Source organism: Caretta caretta, chromosome 12 (genome assembly GCF_965140235.1).
Source record: "Caretta caretta isolate rCarCar2 chromosome 12, rCarCar1.hap1, whole genome shotgun sequence".
In the NCBI taxonomy this organism is placed as follows: domain Eukaryota; kingdom Metazoa; phylum Chordata; order Testudines; family Cheloniidae; genus Caretta; species Caretta caretta.
The window spans coordinates 23076660-23098630 of record NC_134217.1 but is presented as its reverse complement, the minus strand read 5'-3'; the positions used below and the strand labels follow the sequence as shown (position 1 = coordinate 23098630).

The window sequence follows — 21971 nt, the reverse complement described above, 5'->3', positions numbered from 1 at the left end:
TTATTAGGCTCCCTCCGCCCAAAAAAAAATTGTTTCCCCTTTTCTGTGACTTTTCTCATGTTTGTTCGATCTGTTATTAAAACACAATGGATCAGATTTTCATATGACTTTATTCTGGGTTCTAAAATCACGTCCACAGTACCACTTGGTAGGTATAATTGTTGCATGTACAAACCTTGCATTTGTACTGGAGATGGGCCTGAACCAAAATCCCAGATTCAAATGCAGATCCAAATTTAAACATTGTGGTTCAGGACCTCCTCTGATTTTTGTACAAATACATTTTTTGCGCATTCAAACAATTTTATTAACAAAACATGCAGTCACAATATTAGAGGGGCCTTTAGAAAATGTGTCCCAGTACTTACATTCTTGCTTTTCTTCTCTTGTATCATATATTATCTGACCACAAGTCAGATACTTTGGAATTGATATTTACATAAAATATAGTCTGTTTTTTCTTTCCCTTCAGTTTCTTTACTCACATTTATAACTCCATCTCAAACTTCTGAGATTATCAGCTGTTTTGCTAGATTCCATTCATTTGCCATTCAGTAATAACATACAGTATTGTCTTTAAAGTGCTGACTTTCCAGTGAGACCAAAAAGAAGAGAGTCTGATAAGAAACTCTTTTGAGTAAAAGTTAGGGAAGGGCTAATGCAAAAGTGAGAAAACTGTGGATTCTATTGGCTGGGGTAAAATCCTAGCTCCACTGAAGTCAATAGCAAAACTCCCGCTGACTTCAGTGGGGCAAAGATTTCACCTCAGTTTCTTAGCTATGAGCTAGTGTTTTTGCCACGTAGCTGTTTCAAATATAGGGAAGGGCTCATTGCTTCCCCATTCTTTGTCCTCAGTATTTTAGCATTTCACGGCTGGGCCCATGAACAGAAAGTTCATGATTGAGTTTCCAGCCATGAGGAAGAGAACTTGAGGAGTGTAATTTATTGTACTTCTAAGAAGAGAGAGAAAATCCAGTAGGATTGAGAAAAGAAAAGTTAAGCCTTAAACTGTTGGGGACTGAAAATGTTAAAACTAGTGGTGTGTTTTCAGTTAATCTGTTAGGCAATGGTTAGGAGGCTGAATTTGAAAGAGACGGTGTGACATGAAAAAGCTCCTGCGCTGAGATTACAGGTGAAGCAGTGAAAGTTGGAAACTGAATAGGAGTCAGAGAGAAGTTACTTCTTTAATTATTGTCTGACTGGAAACAAAAGGAGAGAAACCAGAGCAAGTGAACTGAGAACACTATGGGATTTGTAGAAGGAAACAGCTTTCTGCCAAACTGCCTAGAACAGGGGTTCTCAGAACAAACTTTTTGGTGGCCGCAGAAGGTAGCCACTAACTCTTGCTGACGGCTGCTCTCACAATTTTTCCTAAAATACTGAATTAATTTTAGGAAAAACAAGTAAATCTGCACATATACGTGCCCAAATCATTGTCATTTATTTATGTAGGATTTTTTTTGGCAGACTCAATAATAAAAATAATGTACGGTTGTCTCTATTCTTTACTGGACCTAAACAGAATAGAAACACAAATCAGGGGCTTTCCACGTTCTTGTCTTTTTTTCTTGTTGTTTCTTTTGCTTTTTTTAGTTGATTTTTTAAAAGACTTGCTAGAGAGTAAGTCTGTTGTGAAAAGTGAAATTAATATACATACAAATATCACTTTTCACAGCAGACTTACTCAGTCCCAGCAAACCTGGGTACAAATTAAGCCCTGGATGGGGAGGTGGGTAGAGAGGCAATGGGGCACTGGGGGAGGCAGCGAGGGCCAGGGTGATGGGGGGGCGGTGAGATTGGGGCCAGAGCCTTCCACCGTGCAGCCAGGCAACAGAGCCTGAAGCCCCATGGCTAGAGCCTGCCGCCCACCACCCAAGGGCTGAACCCCGTCCTCACCAACCCCAGGAAGGTGAGGAACTCACTGGCTGCCTGCTCCGCTGGCTTTTGTGTCTCCAGAGGGGGACAGGGCTCAACTACTACTGAAGGCTCCCCCCCCACCATCACAGCCCAGGCAGCTGTGGCCGCAACAAAAGCCCCTGGTGGCCGCATTTGAGAAATGCTGGCCTAGAATGCAAGTCAAGCCACTCAGGCCTGCTATAGCTAGGAGGTTAAACCCAAGCTGGCAAAAAAAAAAGAAAAAAAAAAGAAATGCTTTTACTGATATAGCTCATGCTGGTTCCTTGAGGAAAATAAGATATGTCAGCAAAAGAACTTTTATGGTAGTAGAACTACAGCTACATGAGGATTTTTGCTAGTATAAAATGTCACAAAAAATCATCCCACTAACTGACATTGCTATACCTGCAAAAGTTTCTAGTGTACACCTGGCCTAAGTATCAGAATTATCAAAGGTCCGTCAGAAGCCTGAAGAACCTGATCCCTTATTATAAATGGGAGATCTGCATGAAGTGGCTGTAGAGCAGAAGAGACTAGGTGTATCTGAGCCAGAGTACAGAACAGGAACGGGTTTGGAGGAAAGGTAGAGAAGTAAGAGGAAAGTGAGAACTAGGTGTAGTTCTCCAGGAGATAAGTAACGTTTCTGCTTTTAAGTCCATATTTCTATAAGTATAAAAAACAAAATGGTAGAAGATTGCATGGTAGAAGATTATATATTTCTAGTTCTGCTGTGGGTAGAGCAAGAGAGCTTTTGAGATGCTTTTAGATGGAACTATTAATACTATTGTGACTTTGAGTGCTGCTTCTTATCTCACAGTTTGTTTCAAACCAAACCAGAATTTCCTGTATAATTCATACTTTGAATGTGGGAAACAGAAAGTGGACTCAAAAGCATTAGGTGTAGACCCTATCCTGCATGTGATATCTGCTGAATGCAGGAGAAGGGGGTTACAGCTCCCTGATTCTGTGGGCTGGTCTGTGTCACTGCTGGCCCTAACCCCAGTCGCAGCCCCAGAGTGAGTTAGAGCAATGGATCTGAGGGTCATTGGACTCTACCCTACCCTGTCCACAACTCTGACACTCCCCCTTCAGGGGTGGACGTTGGCATAAGAGCTAATTCTGCTGGCTCGAGACCAAATGAAAGCTCCTCTCACAGGGGGAGTTCTCAGTTGACCAGTCACAGCTATAATTTGGAACACCTAAGTGGCAAAACAGCTAGCTGATACCTAAGAAACTGGGGTGAAATCTTCACCCCACTGAAGTCAGCAGGAATTTTGCCATTGACTTAAGTGGAGCTGGGATTTCACCCTAGCCAATAGAATCCACAGTTTCCTTACTTTTGAGTTAGTTTAATTCAAAGGTAGCTAGGGCTGTGTGTGTGTTTGTGTGCACACATGCATGTTGGGGGAACAGAATTGTCTTGCAGAAGAAAGAATTAAAAGGCATGACAGGGAAATCTTTACTGCTGACTTGGTCTAGGGATATCTCCACAGAGAGCAGGACCAACATATTGTGGGACAATACATAGCATAGCATGGGCAGTGTATAGGGACTCATGCATGATGTAGCATATTGGAGTACTCATAATGCCTTTATCATTATATTAGTTTGCACAATTGCAGATATTGGGCACAGATTTTCAGCTTTTACTTTGAATAGTCCGTCCATACTTAAGAAAATAGTCCCACTGAAAGGATGTGGAATGGGACCCACTACTAGTTCCTATAAAATACAAGGAGTGATATGGACAAAGAAGTATACAGCAATGATATAAAACTACCACTAAGGGTTTTTTTCTCTCTCTTTTTATTTTCATTCAGTGGAAATTCAGAAGTGTCCTCAGCGTTCTCAAGAGGAATTAGCTGTGTGTAGTGCAAATGTTATATCTGGTGCAGACTGATCCCAGTTGTTATGTTTGCCATTGACGCATGCCCTAATGGCTGCCTTCAATGTGTGTTTTACACGTACACGAGAATTCGTTTGGAATGATAAGCTGTGGTAAGTCTGGGATCACAGCCAACCTTCTGAGTTATTTATCTGAATATTTCACATACAAAACGGGATCCCCTAAAAAGAGTTAGAAGCCCTGGATTTCTATATCTGTCTGATATTCCTGTTACTAATTTTGTTGCTCACTATTTGTATCGTTTCAATTAACTCCCTTCCTGTGGTAAATCAATCAACGCAGACTAAAATATGTTAATTTCTGTTGCAAGGGAGAACTCTATTGCATTTTATGTCCTAAAATAATTCCTGAATCCTGATGGTTTGGATTTGCAGAACATTGAAATTTGGCACACTAGACATGATTTAAAATTACTTGTTGATATTGTGACAAAGTTCCTGCTCTACTTTGGTGGGTCTTGCGCTTATTGGCGGATTTGCTCGCCTTGGAGCTTCACGGCAGCCCTCAGCTTGGCCGTTTTTCTGAACCCACAGTCCAAGTCGACTCCTTCTGTGTCTGATCAGGAGTTGGGAGGATTTGGTGGGATCCCGGGCCCGCCCTCTACTCCGGGTTCCGGCCCAGGGCCCTGTGGAATGCAGCTGACTAGAGTGCCTCCTGGAACAGCTGTGTGACAGCTACAACTCCCTGGGCTACTGCCTCATGGCCTCCTCCCAACACCTTCTTTATCCTCACCACAGGACCTTCCTCCTGGTGTCTGATAATGCTTGTACACCTCAGTCCTCCAACAGTCCGCATTCTCATTCTCAGCTCCTAGTGCCTCTTGCTCCCAGCTCCTCACACGCACACCACAAACTGAAGTGAGTGCCTGTTTAAAACCCAGGTGCCCTGATTAGCCTGCCTTAATTGATTCTAGCAGCTTCTTGATTGGCTGTAGGTGTTCTAATCAGCCTGTCTTAATGGTCTCCAGAAGGTTCCTGATTGTTCTGGCACCTTCCCTGTTATCTTACCCAGGGAAAAGGGACCTACTTAGCCTGGGGCTAATATATCTGCCTTCTATTACTCTCCTATAGCTATCTGGCCCGACCCTGTCACAATATCTATAATAAGTATAGGCCAGAACAGTTTTCAACCTGTGGTCTGTGAGTCTGCATACTATGTCTAAGGTTTCCAAAGGGATCTGCACCTCCATTCAAAATGTTTTAGGGGTCCACAAATGAAAAAAGGTTGAAAACCACCGGGTCAGAATACACAAGACTGAGGTAAGTTTCCTGCTCAGGATGGCTATGATGGTAATCTAAAATAGTTCCTTGTAGTCAAATAAAAATTACACATACTTCTGGGCCTCAGTACATTGGATCATCTTATATTTAGTGCACAAACTATCTGCTGCAAGAAATAAGATTCTGGTCGAGATGTGATAATGTATCTTCCACAGCTGGGTCCATCCCAGGATAACCATTGGGTACTGTCAAATATTTAGTCTTCAGAATATCATACATTGGGGCCAAAAGGTTAACTTTAACTTGCATATGTTGATATTCTAGAAGATCTCAATAGGTACTTTGTTCTTCATTGAAAATGGCTGAGGAGACAAACTCCTGCTGTCAAAGATTCCACTAGGATAGGCATCCACTAAGGTCAGAGCTGGGCATTAGTCATCAAAGATTTCCTTGTATACATAGTTAACTGTGACTCCTCTGTGTGGGGTCAAATAGTCCTAGAGTCCATTTCACAAATGAAACACTCTTCCATTGATGAAAATATTGTGTTTCTCTGAAGGTGCAGTTGACGTACTGAATGGTCTCAACTATTCTCATTAGGCCAAATCTTGAGGTGCTTTTTCAGTTTTCCTCAGGTAAATTCCCATTGACTAGTGTAATTCTTGTGCATTGACTTCAGTGACAGTTTGCCTGAATAAGGACTCAATTAAAGTTGAATAAGTACTGCAGGATTTGGTTAATCAGCATTTTAATTACAGCTAGCTCTAAATGGACATGGGCAAGCAGTGAGATGTATGCAGTAATATGCATGAAGCGAGAATGGAAGCTGAAAATAAAGGGATGGCTAAGAGAAAACAGGATTTCAAGTTGTGAAGGCATTCTAGCATTCCAGATGACCCAAATGTCTCTTCTAGTGATTGCAGTTAATGAGTCCACTTTTCAGACATATATATCAATGAATCTCCAATTAGTTACCACGCTCAGTGATTGCCATGCCTGTGTCACTGAACTGAATGTAAGGTAGTTGACTAAACTGGATGGTTTCCTGATGGCCAGAGTCTATATTCCAGGAATGAAGACTTTTGACCACTTTAAGACAAGTTTAGCCTTAACTATCTGCTTGAAGACTTCTTGTAAATGTTTTTAAGCGCTGAGTCAAAGTTTATGAATCTTCTGTAATGCTAACAGGTGCAGTAATTAACTCTGACAAATCAGTATTATTTGTGTAGCCATTTACTTCTGTGCAAACTGAACCAGATACTCAGCTAATGTAAATGGCATAGCTCCACCGAATGTGGCACAATGAGTACAAAGGGGATGTACAATGCTAGCAAATCATAATGGTAAACACCACCTTAAGCTCATATAGACATTGTTAGATAAACGGATGCAAAAATCAGAAGTGTTATATAAATAGATGTGTATGTATGAGTTACTTGTAGGGAAGTGGATGTGAGATGAAAGGAGTGTAAGTAGTTCTTATTGATCCTAAACTGATGTAATGTACATGTTGAGAGAGACAGGAGATGTAAATTATAATAATCTGGAGTACCTCTAGACATAAGCTTTCTTAGCCTGGTCTCTGAATTCGGCCCTTTGTACATGCGCGTGTGTGTGTGCGCGCGCACCACAAGTGTTCAGTATTTGTTTGCAGTTTCTTCAGAATAACAACAGCTTCAAGAATCCTTCTTTTATAGTAAGTTTTCAATAGCTTGTGTTTCTGGGAAATTTTCTCCCAGGGCAAATATTTTTGCTATGTGAATTTAAGTTCAGGATTGATGTAGAGTATTTTATGCATTTTATTCTCCTCTAAGATCTGCAGAGAAGAGCTCTGATAGTCTCTTCTTCCGATATGCCAAGTCCCCCATTGGCATTAGTACTATAGGTAATATTTAGAGGATTTGATGGCTGTCTCTGAGCACTGTATAGGTGGGCTCGTAAGGCAAGACTCTCTGTCCTGCTCCACACCCTCCATTTCCAGCATAAAGAGAGAGGAATCTGGCCCTATCCTACCTGACTTGAGAACCTTTGCCTTGGCACAGGTTAGAACAGCCTACAGGCATCTCAGATCTGCAAAGGGTCTGGGCCTGGGCCTGGCGGAAAATCAAGGAGCTGTAATGGACTATCTGATGGCTCCTCTATCCTTTGCTCTGTGCATCAAAGAATTTGGCCCATAGTAACTAATAGAACACTGGTTTGCAGAGGGAGGCTATGAAAAATTGTCTCAGTGAAAATAATTTAAAACATTTTTCTAGAACATGAGGCATAATCAGAATACATGCTGTGTGGTGTAGTATCAAGGTTTTGCTGATACTCATTTGGATTAATTTGCATAATGCATCTGTCCCACACTCATGCCAATAAAACTGTTACACCATTTTATACTACATGGCATGATTATGTATCCTCTCTATATTTTACGAAGTAGCAGTAGCGGGTTCATAGTTAAGGCTGAAGTTAGCTTCCCATTATAATCAATGATTTCAACATCCCTACCCCAACATTCCCCCCAGATAAACCATTTACTCTGAAATTGTACATGCCGAATCTCATCCCAGGGTAGAATTTTTCTGGTATGTTTGGAAAAGTTCAAAAAGTAATTTGAAGGGCAAGGGGCCAGATCTTTAGGTATGATTAAGAGTTTAAGGATGAAAGTGAGTTTCAGTGGAATACAGCTATCCCCACAATATTATATTTTCTATACCAAAATTCTATACCTTTTTAAAAATATCCAACATTTTAAAAGTCTAGAAATGTACAGTTATGATATCGATCTAATTCCTTATTGCCACATAATCCTTTAGCAATTACTGTCATCCCATCAGATTTATACAACCCACTCCACCATAACTTCCTCCTCTAAAATTTGCAAAAAGTATATGTAAAGGCCAAAATAACAAATCACTAGGAAATGAGAAATCTCACTTTTTATTCAAGAAATCCATTTCCAATATAATCTAACACTATTATATACTACATTATTCATTACAAAACAACTACATATGTTAGTTCCTACACAGCATAGTTGACAAGATGCAACCTTAACTATGGCTTGGCTGTTGTGCCCCTATATTTACAGTTGGAAGGTCTACATACGCATATGCAGACAGACAATAACATATATTCCTAAAATCTTTCATAGCACCAAAAAAATCAGTCATCCCAATTCTATTTATAAAAATATTCTTTAACTTTATCACCAAATCAGAATGTGAGAACTTATAGAACTCTACCGTAAATCAATGTACATTGGGGACTATGTTCCTTTCGAAATCTCTACTGCCCCTTTAATAAGCAATATATACAATCAGTAGTATACATTCAACAACATATTCCATTTCTGAAGAAAATAACTGGAAAAGTATTGGACCAAATCCTTAGGTCCTTACTCAGGTTTTACTCCATCTCTACTGAGGTAAATTCTTGTTGCTTTCCATGTAAGTTTGCCTGGATAAAATGTAAGTAAGGACCCCAAGATTTGTCTAATTGTGTGTAAATTCCAGAAGCTGATTGTGCACTTATTTTTTTGCATGGGCAGGCAGGGTGCTTCCTATTCTAAATATTAATATTTCTTTCCCCTCCCCAGAGATTCACCCTCTCTTAAGCCTTGCATGGTTATGCACACGCATACCTGTGCTTGAATTCTAAAAAAGAAGTGCTGGAACACACAGTTTTGACAAGAATATCTTATAACAACAACATACTTTTTTATTGCACACCTGAAAGATGCTATATATACCATATTCTTCATAGTCTATGAAAATATATCCCACATATTATGGTTTGCTGCCTATGCTGTCCCTTCAGGTAACTGTTTCCATGATTTCATGTCATCTGCTGATCGATGTCTGTTGCATGATACAGGATTTTTGAAAAAAAAGGCTCTTATAAAAATCCCAGTATTTTTAGCATTAGTTTACGTTAAAATGGTCAGAAATGCCAGAACGCCATTTGGCTCCCAAAGAAAATGCTGGAACAGCTTTCCGAAATGATTGGAGCACTGACACATGCACACACAATAATGTCACTTTCATCAAAAAGTGCATGTGGAATCTGTACCACAAGTTGCAAATAATATCATGGAACAACCACGGTGTGTCAACATAATGCCATGTTGCACACAATGTGCTTTCCTCCTTAGTTACTTAATCTTGCAACCATTCATAAGATATAAGTAGACAAAAATGAACCATCACACTTTTCAGTAGTGACCTTCAGGTGGCAGCAGCATTACATTCAACTCTGTCTTACACCAAGTCCATTAAAAATGAAAGTAAAATTTGCAATAAATCAAAATAATACTGATTGTTATAATTTTATTACCAGAGCATTAAGTCAATAAAACTTATCTGAAATGTCATTTGCATTGTATACAATTTTTACTACTTATCAAGTATGTTTTAAAAGCATGTTTAAAACAACCAAATGAAGAAATCAGTGATAAATTGTTGGAAAGCTTGGACTTGTCTAATGGTGTAGTAAAACTAAAGTCTGTTTTGATCTCTCATATTGTAAAAGACTGTTTGTGAGAGCATTTGGTAGTACAATAATGTCTAGTGTCTTGACTAACTGTATTTAATGTCCTAATGTCTGATTAACTATTTTCCTGCAAGCTGTCAGGCCCTTTTTCATTCATGATTTTATGTAGGAAGGTCGTCTAATTATATGACATCCTTTCAGTGAAGGCGAATGTATTTGTTTCTTTTAATAATGAGGAATAATGAAATTTATTTATGCTGGAAGTCAGAGAAATTTATTGGAGAATTACCACACAAGAAACATGAAAATTAAAAAACCCCACTTAAATAGCATACTCATTACTAGGAAGCTTGCAGGTAATGAAACAGTTGTATGAAACCCAGTATACTGGATGATGTAATATTGCTTATGTCAGTTTTCAGTACATAATCACTATGCATTTCTATAACTGTAAGGTTACCACATTATTATTAGGTTACTTTAGATAGAAGAAACTACAAAAAAAGTTTAAAAGAATTTTTTACAAAGTTTTTTACAGTTTCTTGCTGACATGTCAATTACAATGTGCTGTGACACAACTAATTGTGTCAGTAGTGTTGCATTGTCAGTCATATATTGCTGTTCAGCAAGACTGACACATATTTGGATCAGAGGTCAAAAGTTTTATTGGTTAAAACAGTTTAACAGTATTCGAGAAACAGCATATTAAAAATAGTTTCATGTACAAATATGAAAAAAATATAATTACCAACATGACTGTGATATATTTTTCTGCAAATCCGTTTCAGCGCTTAGACTCCCAACAGGATTTTTTTTAAATAACAAGATATAGTTTAAAAACTTGTCAAAATTATAGATGATGTACATTTAATTAGAAATGAGCCACTATTAATCAGTTTCTTCTGATGTCATGTTTTGTTTTCTCAACATGAAGGACTTTTTTTTTTTAACTGAATGGGGAGCCTTGCAGCCATATGGTCTGTTATTTTCCTTTCCCATGCTTTTCCATTGTAAGTAGGCTTTCCTGTAACTCCTCAAGTAGAAGCCATTGCGTTCCTCTGACAGCTAGCTGGGAGGGGAAGAGACTGTGGGTGTGTTTATGTAAATACAGTTTGCTCCTGCTCTGTTTACATATTCATCATTTACAGCTGTGTCAAAGGATCGACTTTGGCTGGTGTTGGGTACAAATTATCTTAGTACTGAATGCAGGGGTAGTGAAATATGGTTACCAATGTTGTAATTATTGTAAGAACACAGGAAAGCAGGTCTTTGCTTAACTGGTCCCAAATGAGCGGGGGCACCCTCAGTTGAAAGAACCTCATTAAGCAGGGGCTCAAATGTTAGAGCCCCGTGAAAGTAACATGAGTGAGGACAGGAGTCCTGGTGTCTTGGTCAGAAGGCTGCACACCCCAACCCCTCCCCTCTCCTCTCTAGACTGGCTTAACCTACCTGTTCTTCCTGACTGTTCAAAGAATAGAGATAAATAGGCTTAATTGGGAGTCTCTTGTTATTTTAATCGCTCAATCAGAGCTAAAACCAGTTGTGGTAGGACTGTGTTTCTGCCCTTCCTGCTAAGAACTAAAATCACTGAGAGCTGAAATTACTCGAGATGGGGCAGTGTTTCTGCCCAACCTGCAAAAGAGCTGAAAATCACTGAGAGACTGATGTGCAGAGGTCACAGCAAAGAGGCAGAAGGTGACTGACAGTCAGCTGGTGAATGAGCGGCCAGCAGGGTGGCTGAGGAGAGGTGCGACGAGCGGCCAGCAGGGTGGCTGAGGAGAGGTGCGACGAGCGGCCAGCAGGGTGGCTGAGGAGAGGCGCGACGAGCGGCCAGCAGGGTGGCTGGTGGAGGGGCACAGCAAGAGCAATGAGCAGGTGGCTGGTGAGCAGCCAGAAGAGCAAGTAAGATGCCTCTTTACCCCCCCACCCAGATTGGGAGGTGAACTCTGCAGATGCGCCTCTGAACTCTGGGTCTGCACTGACCAACGACAGCAACTGTGAATGGGGTGCAGAGAAGGGTCAGGCATGTGAAAGGGACTTTTGGGTTCCTGGACTTAAGAACCTGAGGGGAAAAGGGCACTGCCCAAGCTACTTGGGTGTGATCTTTTACTCGTGGTGTATGTTTATGAACCCTGTTTGTGGTGTTTTCCCAAATTAACTCTGAGTTACTTCCCTCCTTCTATTAAAAGTTTATTTTCTACACTTGGACTCTGTGCTTGCGAGTGGGGAAGTATTGTCTCTCAGAGGTTCCAGGGGTGGTGTAATTTCCCCAGGTTACTGGGTGGAGGCTCAAGCCGGTTCTGTGTTGTATTGATGGAAAGGAATGCCTAGATATTGAACACCGCCCTGGTTGTTGCTGGCTCCACGTGGCAGAAGGGTTACATTAATGATTAATTATTGTCAACTACTACATGTTAAGCATAGTTTCTTTTTATTTTTGAATTGTATGTCTAACAAAGCATGATTGCCATTCGGGCCAAATCCTTAACCCATTGAAGCCAATGAGAGTATTGCCTATGACTTCAGTGGGACCTGGATTTGAGGCACGACAACTTGTGAGTTTTAGTTTAGTACCTCCCTTTGTCACTCATTTTTGTGCTATGTCTAATCTAGGGCCTTTAAATTGTAGGTGCAATGCTACCTAAGCTACCAAAGAACCAAAATGAGTGACACAAAAATATTATTCCTGTAGGAAATGTAAAATTATGTGGGATTCCTTCCTCTCTTCCTTCCTGTAATCTGTTTCACAATTTTTTATTTATGATGTAAATAATTTTCAGTAATAAAAGTGAGAGGGACACCAAATCTGTGCGGAACACATGTAACTCGGGGATTAAAATGAGTTATGTGCTTACAAATGAGTACATTGGACAGGGGTGGAGAGTCTCCATCACCGCTCAGAGTCGGGCCCCTAGATTGTCAGCATCTCAAGGCAGAGATGTGTCTTCCATTTGTCTGTAGAGCACTGCACACATATCATATGGTAGAAATAAAAAATAATAGTCATACTTGGAGCTATTAATAAATATACAAGACCAAAATAAGCTGGGTGCACTCTACTCCAACAGGAGATTAAACCCCTTGTAGGAGTCACTCAGCATTACAGCTGAGCAAATAATTGTTTGGGTTTTTTTGGTTCAGGAACTGAACCAAACAATTTGGAAAATAAATTAATCAGGTGTCTGATAAAGTTGGCTTTATTATTTAGTGGAATAATTTTAAATTAAATATTGCAAAGCAAAGACTAAAGTTGAAATCTGTATTGGTACTACTGAATTCTTCTGGGGAGAGTGTTCAGTAAAACTATTCTGTGACAGTAACAATATTATCTAGGACATTAAGAAAATTATTTTAAAAATGGACAAAACTTTAAGTACTGTATCTCCATGATCAGATTTAGTCTGCTATTTGGACATATTATTAAAAAACAAATGATCATTGCATAGTTATGCTTGGCACAGAGGTTCATACTGTGAAGAAAACACTCTTGACCTTGACAGGTAGTTGCAATTCCATTGAAATCAATTGCCAGTACAAGTCAAATGATGTTCTTATGACTGCCTAGTGTGTACTTCCTAGTCCTTCTGACGTTATTGTTTTGTTCCAAGTCATTCTTCAATCTTTTAGCAGCTGAAAGGGACCTGAGTACTGCAGCTTTTCAGAAAATAAACACTAAGGTTTACTGCTGTGTGCTTTGAAACCCTCTACTCTTCTCCCAAGTCTTTGTTTACAAGCTTAGCAACACACTTATTTTTTGTTTACAAAACAAAATATCTGATTGTTGTTTGAATAGCCAAGACTTGTACTGTTGCCATTAAGATACAGTATGACTTCTATCACCACAATTCAACTGGTCAATAGTTCTGATTAGCCTGATGATGGAGCAGTTGCTGATAGAACTCCGCAAATCAGTTTTTATCTTGTGAGAAGAAGCTTTCACTGTATGGAACATAATTGGTACAATTATGTATTTTCAAATGGAATATGTGATATTCTAAGGTAAGGGGATAAAGCAACTAATGTAAAGATTTATCCTGTATTTTCTAATCTCTACATATATATTTTTATTATGGCTTGGATATCATTGGAATAGATATGGCAAAAGTGATATGAATCTATCAACCAAATAACTTCCACAAGAGACTAAACTCACAAAAACCTGGTGACATTACAGTTTCAACCTGGGCCTCTAGGACTTCCTTAGTGTAATACGTTTCTGAGACTGTTACTAAGTAACTTGTAATTTTTTAAGTCTTCTAAACAAGTCTGTAATTGTTCACATCTGCTCCACATCAAGTGCGTGCATTAAAAATTACAAAGTCATATTGAGCTCAGCATGCTAGAAAGGGCAAATAAAACTTCCTCTCTTAGCAGAGAATGGTATACAAGGTATAGATAAAATAATAACAAAGCCTTTCCAAGCAATAGTCCACTCCATAGAAGGTTTAAATAGCCTGTTATATCTGGCTTATTTATGTTAGGTAAGTGCAACAGGGGAGCCTGATTGGACCTATTATCTAAAAATTAAAGAAATACATAAAAATTAAGTGGAAAGTGTAAGGAGGGATTCTAGTTGCTAGCCCTGAATATTAAGACACAGGACTAACAGGCTGCTGTGATTATTGTGGAACAAATCACTAACCTGGCACTCAGTGATGCAAAATCCAACTTGTGGGAAAGTGTCCTGTTCAGAGGGCTTTTATTGCAGCATGCTAATGCACTTGGCAATAGTCTTGTGATTTCTCTACTCAGGTGTTATTGTTTTCCAAGCAGTCAATTTGTATGAATCTGTTTTTAGTTCTATACTCTGACTAGTCTGTTTCAGGTCAATATAGATATATAGATATAGATATTTCTACCTCCTCTGTTACCTTCCCATGTCCACACACACTAATTCTAACCACATTCTTCAATGAATTAACTCCACTGAGTTTGTATAATATAATCACTATTTGTTTCCAAAGTTTGGCCCTGATCTTGAGGTTCTTAACTCAGTTTATTTTCCAGTCCTTCATGAGGTAAAACATGCACTGACACTCTACTTAGTAAAGACTGATTATAAATTGAGTATAGACTTCAGAATTTGTCCCCTAGTTGCATCCTAGCACAATTTTAAAGATTCCTCAAATTGGATATGGAGATTAGGTCCAGCTAGGGCTGTCAAGCGATTAAAAAAATTAATCACTATTAATAGCCCGATTAAAAAAATTAATTGCGCAACTGGAAGAATTAATACCGTGATTAGAAAAATTAATTGCATGATTAATCGCACTGTTAAACAATAATAGAATTGTTATAATTATATAAATTGTTATAGTTATATAAATATTTTTGGATGTTTTCCACATTTTTAAATATACTGATTTCAGTTACAACACAGAATACAAAGTGTACAGTGCTCACTTTATATTTTTTAATTATAAATATTTGCACTGTAAAAATAAAAGAAATAGTATTTTTCAATTCACTTAATGCAAGTACTGTGGTACAATCTCTTTATCATGAAATTTGAACTTACAAATGTAGAATTATGTACCAAAAAACCTGCATTCAAAAATAGAACAATGTCAAACTTTAGAGCCTACAAGTCCACTCAGTCTTACTTCAGCCAATCGCTCAGACAAACAAGTTTGTTTACATTTTCAGGAGATAATGCTGCCCACTTCTTGTTTACAATGTCACCTGAAAGTGAGAACAGGCATTCACATGGCACTGTTGTAGGCGGTATTGCAAGATATTTACGTGTCAGATGTGCTAAAGATTCATATATCCTTTCGTGCTTCAACCACTATTCCAGAGGACATGCGTCCATGCTGATGATGGGTTGTGCTCAGTAATGATCCAATGCAGCGCAGATCAATGCATGTTCATTTTCATGATCAAATCAGATGCCACCAGAAGAAGGTTGATTTTCTTTTTTGATGGTTCAGGTTCTGTAGTTTCCCCAGCAGAGTGTTCCTCGTTTAAGAGTTCTGAAAGCATTCTTCGCACCCCGTTCCGATCATGGTGGCTGAAGCATGAAGGGATATACGAATGTTTAGCATATCTGGCACGTAAATACCTTGCAAGGCTGGCTACAAAAGTAAACATCTGTTCTCACTTTCAGGGGACACTGTAAATCAGAAGCAGGCAGCATTATCTCCCATAAATGGAGACAAACTTGTTTGTCTTAGCTATTGGCTGAACAAGAAGTAGGACTGAATGGACTTGTAGGCTCTAAAGTTTTACATTGTTTTGTTTTTGAGTGCAGTTATGTAACAAAAAAAATCTACATTTGTAAGTGGCACTTTCACGATAAAGAGATTGCACTATGGTGCTTGTATGAGGTGAACTGAAAAACCCTAATAAGAGAGAGCTGAGTCCTGCAGGGGAGGTCGAGGAGAGCCTATCCTGCGTTATAGGTTATATGACAAGGAACCCTGTAACCCTGGTGCCAGTGACAGGGCTCCTTACGTTCTAACCTATAACCCTAGCGCCAGTTATGGGTTATGTGGTAAGGAACCCTGTAACATCTGCACTTGACCTAATAAATGCGTGGTATAAGAGAGTCTAGGTGGTGCGCTGGCAGCGCCCCTCCCTTGTGCCAAAAGTTTTAAAAAAGTTGCAGCCTGATGCTTAATTCCATGCATGAGTCTGTCCTTATTTTGCTGCTGGGTCCACATCAATGCTAATAGGCCATATTCCTGAGTTAACATATTCCTCCAGTGTACATTATAGGTATGCGTGGGTGAACATGACATCACAGTAGGAGGACACCTAATGGCAGCTGCAGAATGACCTGTTCCTATGCAGAGGAACTTGTCTCTAAAGGTGAGTATGGGCCTTCAAACCTCCTAATGTAATTTAAAATCAGAATCCAGTAGCTGTGGTGACAGAGTGATGGAAGAAGTGTTACCAACACCTTGTCAATATCATAGGAAAAGATCATTTGAACAAGGAAGACACTGAGTTCCATACAGCTGCCATTGAAGTCAATGGTAAAAATAGTAAAATTCCCATTAATTTCAGTGGGAGCAAGTTCAGGCCCAACACAGAAACGAAATGACTTGGAATACTGTCCATTGGTCTTACAATCTCCTATGGCCTGATCTAGCCCCAGCTAAAATTAGTGGTATAACTTCCATTATCTTCAATGGCTCAGGATTAAGCCCTGATAACCAGGCTAACTGGGAAATAAAAATTATTTTTGTTAGTAACTTTTATGAATAAAATGGCAGTTTTGTTAAAGTTAAATATGTGTGGCAAATCTAGTTTGAAAAACTCATGCATGAGTTGGTCAGCATTTGCTTCTTCACCACATCTCTTTCAGCATAATGTTATTTTGCTTTCTAAAGTTACAGAGCCAAAACACATGAAGTTGTAAAGTCTGTTATCTTCTTCTCAGCACTAAATGTTTTGACCTTTTCTTGTAAAATGTAATATCTTTTTACATCAAAGATTTTGATCCTGATATAGAACCAAAAAAGTAAGCAACTTCCAGCAAAAAGATGTCTTGGATTGTTCTGCTTTTTGCTCTGACATGAAAGTCATTTAATAAAAAAGCCATCTGCTACTTTATTTTCAGATATCAGAGGCAGAACAATGTCCAATTTTAATATCATAGTGTTTGACTATGTACTGCACTAATTTGTCCTCTGATATCAATGAATCAAAGGAGAGTTGCTGAAAGGAGTGCATCAGAAGGGAATTAATCTCCCCTTGATAGCAATAGTAATTTCAGAATGGGCCTGTTTTGCTGAATTATCTATATCTATTTGAACCTGAGTTTGTGGTGTTCATCAGATCAATACCACAGTTGCTGCACAAATACAGTGCATGAGAGAGTAAGGTCTATGTCACCCAATAGCCAATGAGAATTGGTATTAAAGGAGGACAAAAAGAAGGGCCGCTGAACCTTTCTGATATGAGAGTTGTTGTGGTGACGCAAGACAGGTGTACAATCAAAGATGAAGAAAATGGATAAATGAAGCCTTTCTGATGATTCATTCAGTCCACCTGCTTTGTTCAGGCTTGGTTTTTCATGAATTGCCTGCCTTTCTGCAATGGGGAGGGGGAAAATACCAGAGGACTTATAACTAGAGGATGGCTATGTGGTATTGAAGAAAAAGGAGTGCTGGGGGGCGGGTTAATGATGTAAAAAGTCCATTTCAATGATCTTAAATACAGTTCACAGCAAAATTTGTGTGATAATACAGTATACTGGAGCTGTCTCAATGCATATTCCACATAAATATTGTGGTTTCTTTGCAGTGTTTTGACAAATCATTGGCTTGTGCTCAGCTTTTGTTATATAGATCTAACACTTTTCAGATGAATGTGATGATTAGGAAAGGGTATATTATCCTACACACTGCTGTTAGTCCTCCTGAATCCCAACCCTTAACATCCATGCAATTTCATTCACAGCCTACTCTGTCTAGATACCACATTCACAAAAAGAATACTATCATTACACGCCTTAATCCACTTGCTAAGTGTGCAGTCATGTTTAGGTATTATGCAGCAAAAAGGGGAGAGAAACTCTCTATGTAGTACATTCTGTCTGTGTTATAATATAGAGAATGTGACTACATAAAAAGGAATTCAACAGCTGCAGGTATTGATACTTCTGAGTGTTTGCACTTTGCACAGTTGAAATGTGTAGGAAATGGCTCCTGTAGCAAAGCAAGTCTGTTCTAGTATTGCACTAATGGGCAGACTGTTAAGGCAATATTTTATACATTTGTGTGCTAAGAATCAAACTGAGGATTCTGAGTTCCAAATGAATCACTAAAATACATTTTAACAATCTTTGATGACTAATATGTTGTCAATTTATTGAAGAACAAATAAATGTGTACTGGCTGCAGGATTTTAACTAAATAAAATGCATTTCTTTGTTTTATACTAAAGTGTTATTTCTTCAACAAAATAAATTTTTTAAATTGATTTATGGAAGCTATTCATTTTGCATCTGCAAACTGCTAAATAAAGAGCTTGTTTGACTTAGCTATCTGTTGGGGACAGGGGGAAAGACTACAGGTGAATCAAATATTTCTCTCTGTTTTTATAAATCTTTTTCCGTTTATTATGTATTTGTTAGGCACTGGTGTCATAGTGTCTGACAGTGTCTTCTACTAATTATGGGCCAACCCTGGATAGGTGCTCAGATACTAGATGAGTGCTGTATAAGAACCTATACAGAATAGAATATCCATATACAGGCAACACTCTTGTTTGCATCAAAGCAGTGTTATTTTGCCTGAGTAAGGACTGAAGATTGCAGGATTTTATCCTATAAGACTAAATATACTAATAAATATCTCCCCTAGATAAACTGCATGGAGGATCTCACCATATGTGGATCTACCCCATCCTGTATCGACTGAGAGGACGTCAGCTATCTTCATGGAACTCTCTTCATCTGGCTCAGATCCTGCAGAGGTATCTAGCTAAGGATAAGGAGTGTGATCCAAAACCCATTGGGCATTTTCCATTGACTTCAGTGAGCAAAAAGGGTAGGGCCCACAAGGCCTATTGAAAATCCAGGCGAGTAAATACAACCTGCAACAGCACCCTCCACTCACCGAAACTCTATATATTAGGGGATCCCTAGGGAAGCTCTGACAGCAAGCCCTCTTCTTCAAGGGGCAGACCTGCCTATTGCATCTGATCTTTCCACACTTAAAGCATTGAGACTATCTCCCCTTCTGGTCCATCCTTCAGGATTCCTTCATTTCTGCTTCTCCATTTCTGGCTCAACCACCCCCAGGACTCAGGCAGAGCAGAGACTTGAAGCTAGGTCTCCTACTCCTGAGTCTCCCATCTGAGTGCACTAGCCACCAAGGTATTGGCTATTCTGAGATGGATCTATCTATCTATCTATCTCATTTTGACCAGGAATTTCATCCTGGACCTGAGAAACCTTCCCAAAGAAAGTTAATTGAAACTGGTATGTTCCCATGAAAAGTACAGTTTCCTAGTCTGGAACAAGGCCATGGAAAGAGTAATATAGCTGATGCCTTATTATCTTTTCTGACAAGTCTCAATGGGGTGGTGGTATGATGGTCATATTCTCCCCCATTCCAGGCATGCCCTGTCTCCATCCTCAGTTGCAACATAAATCCTGACCCAGGAAAGACCTCTCTCCAGGGTCTGAGGTGGAGGGGAGGGGACATTGCCTTGGTAGTGGCTGACCCTCTCCTACTTACCTGTGGTGCTGGAGAGACAGATCCATACATGGGAGGGAAGGAGGGCATCAAAACACAGATCTGGGGGACATGATCTGGGCCCTTGATTTAATGCCTTTTTCATGAGAAAATTCCTTTGAGGTAAGACAGAACCTTACATAGCATATCAATAACTTGCAAATAACTGCTATGCCTGTGATTCATTCCTATACCAATTTTGAGTGAAAAATCCAAACAGATCTCTGAATGAGATTCTCTGCCTCTATAGGTGTGCATGTGCCTTCTAACACCATTCAGCCAAACCTTTGTATCCTCGTAATTATCTAAGAATGACAGAATATAGACATATAACAATCTGGAAAAGCTATTCAAGTAGTGAGCACTCCATGTCCCACTTTCTGTCCTCCATCCGCAGTAAACACACTCGATTACCTATCCAATATAGTCCAGACGGGAGATTCTCCATCCTACCCTCCAATTTTGAATCTGAAAAATAATTTTGAATCTGAAAAATATTCAAATCCAAATGTGTGTGTGTCTTTGGCTGAAATAAGATCTTGACAATTTTTAGATGCATGGAAGCGATATCTGTAACTAAGGCTGATAACATATTTCCTTTTCAGGAACAAAGTAAAGGCACTTACTGTACTAGATATAATAAGCAGATGAGTCAGTGTTTTTGGAATTGGTTTACTAAAAATCTTGATAATCTTCTGAAAGATTTAGATTATTTAATGCACAATGCATAATATCTCTCTGTGTAATGGCTATTTGTTTACCAGCTTTCTGCTTCTCTAAATTCTCCCAACATAATATTTCTTATAAAGATACAACATGCAGAGTTTCCAATGGAATCCTGCAGAGCGAGGTGCAATTAAGAATGTGATGCAATAATGCATTCGTCTCCTTACACACACTATATGTATGGGCTTCAACAATGCAACAACAATAAAAAATGCTGAGTTTAGTAGTTCAGCTTTTTACTTCTGGGGTATTATATTAACAATTTTAGCTGTATTAACACAAACAAAGGTAGCAGAGAGCTCAAACAACAGTATTAACTACAAAAAAATAAAGACAGAGAGAAGCTAATAGACTAAACCTTTTATGTATACCGTAGAATGAACCGTGTGCAAAGATTTGCCAGACAGTTAATTTACTCCTATGTACAGTAAATAATAATAATAGCAACGTTCTATTTTTAACTTGGGTAGAATCACCATCCTGACTTTTGGTAACATTGTTATAAAAGATGCAGCCTTTTGAACTACAGATGTGGGTGAATGACTTTTTTTGGAAAGTAACACAATGAAGTTTGTTCCGCTAAGGATATGTCTACACTACAATTAAACACCTACAGCTGGCCCATGTCAGCTTACTCAGACTTGTGGGGTTTGGGGCTGTTTAATTGTGGTATAGATGCTTGGGCTAGACCCCTTACTCTGGGATCCTCCCCCCTCATAGGGTCCTGGAACTTGGGCTCCAGCCCAAGTGTTGACACCACAATTAAACATCCCAGAAGCCCCACCACTGCATGCTTGAGTCACTGACATGGACCAGTTGCAGGTGTTTAATTGCAGTGTAGACATACCCTAAATGACTAACATTTCATGAATCAAACTACAGAACCTTTTAGGTTATAGTGAAATCTTCCTGAACATATATCTGACAGTGGAACAAATGTATCTTTGTTATGCATTTAACAGTTTACCCATTCTATTGTACTGTAGCTAATGGCAAACATCTAGTGAAATGTAGGTCCTCTGCTTACTGGGAAAAGAGAGCTAATAACTGAGGATATCAAGATGGTTGAGTTTAATGCCTATTTTGCTTCAGTCTTCACTAACAAAGGTAAACAGTGACCAGATACTCAACACAATTAATATTAACAACAAGGAGGAAGGAATGCAAGCCAAAATAGGAAAAGAACCAGTAAAAGAATATTTAGGTAAGTTTAAATATATTCAAGTTGGCAGCATCAGGAAACATAAGTTTGAATTTCCTCAACTGAGCCTGAAGCTAGCTGGCTCAACCTTCAGGCAGGTTAATGAACCTGGCCGGGCTGCAGCAGAATCAACTGATTGGCTAACCCACCCAACTACCTGAAAGGAAGTAACAGGTCTGCATTTAAGCTCACTGGCAGCAGGTGTAGCAGGTCATTGGCTGGTCAATGCTTATGCTGGCAGCTGTGATTGCTCTTAGCTCAGACTTGCTCCAGTCTTTTCCTGTCCTCTACTGCTCCTGTTCCCTTGCCTACCTTCTGGCTCTGATCATGGGCTCTGGTTCCCAGCTCCTGAGTTT

At 39.2% G+C, this 21971-nt stretch overlaps 1 long non-coding RNA gene across 4 annotated transcripts in view; it reads left to right on the top strand.

Annotated features, from left to right (window-relative positions):
• LOC125620592 (uncharacterized) overlaps positions 1-21971 on the top strand; it is a 372396-nt gene that overhangs the window by 10482 nt on the left and 339943 nt on the right. For all 4 annotated transcript variants that reach the window (XR_012664581.1, XR_012664579.1, XR_012664578.1 and 1 more), the window contains one exon: positions 18813-18924. This is a non-coding gene — a long non-coding RNA (uncharacterized LOC125620592). The remainder of the gene's footprint in view (positions 1-18812; positions 18925-21971) is intronic.